This window comes from Ailuropoda melanoleuca, unplaced genomic scaffold (assembly GCF_002007445.2).
Source record: "Ailuropoda melanoleuca isolate Jingjing unplaced genomic scaffold, ASM200744v2 unplaced-scaffold714, whole genome shotgun sequence".
Taxonomy (NCBI): domain Eukaryota; kingdom Metazoa; phylum Chordata; class Mammalia; order Carnivora; family Ursidae; genus Ailuropoda; species Ailuropoda melanoleuca.
In genome coordinates, this window is record NW_023246503.1 from 584 (window position 1) to 1,907 (window position 1,324).

At 56.1% G+C, this 1,324-nt stretch overlaps 1 long non-coding RNA gene across 1 annotated transcript; it reads right to left on the reverse strand.

Annotated features, from left to right (window-relative positions):
* Positions 1–372: 372 nt before the first annotated feature.
* Positions 373–1,170, reverse strand: LOC117800496. The gene is made up of 2 exons (XR_004623100.1): positions 931–1,170; positions 373–894 (listed from the first exon to the last, which is right to left on the reverse strand). It is a non-coding gene; the product is annotated as an uncharacterized LOC117800496 (long non-coding RNA).
* Positions 1,171–1,324: the final 154 nt, after the last annotated feature.

A 1,324-nucleotide genomic window follows, 5' to 3' on the forward strand; every position in this document is an offset into this window, starting at 1 on the left:
CATTGTTACCAAATGCTTTTGGAGGCAAAATCCTCCTTGGTTAGGAACCCCCGTCTAAGGACATACCATTAGACCAGGCTGCTATAAAAGTCTTCATCTCTCCACCTAGTGTTCCTACAGAGCCTATCTGGACTTCCTGACTTTCCATATATCTGATCCAATTGTATAACTAGTCTTTTCCAAAGCCCTGGAGACTTCCTGTTGCCACTGAAATAAGCCAAGATCTCCAAGCTTACAAGGCTGTCCTTGGCATTCAAGTCCCAACCAACCACCCCGGCCTCATTGCCCACTACTCTATGCATATTCTCCAACCAGCACAGGTGATCCAGTCTCAGGTCCTGGAACAAACAGGCTCTGGGCTTTCAAGCCTTAATACCCTGACCCACAAACTTCCTACCTAAACTCTTCTCAGGGTTCGATTCACTGAATACAAGGGGACTGCAAGTCTCCGTCCCTCCCAGCCAGGGGAGGAAGGGCACCTGAGCCTAGAAATGTAGAAAGAAGGAAACTTTTATGTCCTGAAGGAGAGCACCATCGAAAGGCAAGCACCCGCACCCCACAGGATGAGTACTGGCATTACCACTACCGCCTTCTTGAAGCCTCCGAATGCTCTGAACTCTTCGGCCCTGTCTCTAACTCTCTCTCGCAAAGCGCCTTCTCTAACTCCACCTAATACCAAGATGTTTCTGGTGGGCTGACTTCTCCACTCGTTTGGGAGCTCTCTTGAGGACAAGGGCAGTGTCTGAGTGCTCTTCCGAGACAACAGGTCTCAGTGCACGAGTGCTTCATCGGCGTAAATCGCGAGGGCAGGAGGCTCGGAACCTTTCAAAAGTCTCTCCGGGGGGAAATGCACGGACGGGTGCCCCGCAGGGAGACGGGTGGCACGCCGGCCACCTCCTCCCCATCCCCACCCCCGAGNGAGCCGGCCACCTCCTCCCCATCCCCTCCCCCGAGGGGCGAGGTCCCGGCACACGGCCACTCGGTGTCTTCGCGTCCCGGGACGGAAGACCACAGCTGCAGGGTAGAGGGAGAAGCCGCAGCGCTCGGTGCCTTCCCAACAGGAAAAGTCAGCTTCACACGCGTCACTCACCAACAGCTCCATCTCCTCCAACGAGCTGGGTCGGAAGCTGCCGCGGGGCATGCCGGGACGTTCAGACGGCTTGGCGCAGGCGCAACGGCTCAGCCGGAAACGTGCNAGCTCAGCCGGAAACGTGCGGGGCGGAGCACGCAAGCCCAGCCTGAAGAACCTTTCTCTTTCTCTGGTTTCCGCCTTCCGCTAATCGACAGCCCTCCTCACCAATGAATCGACAGGATCTTCTAGGCG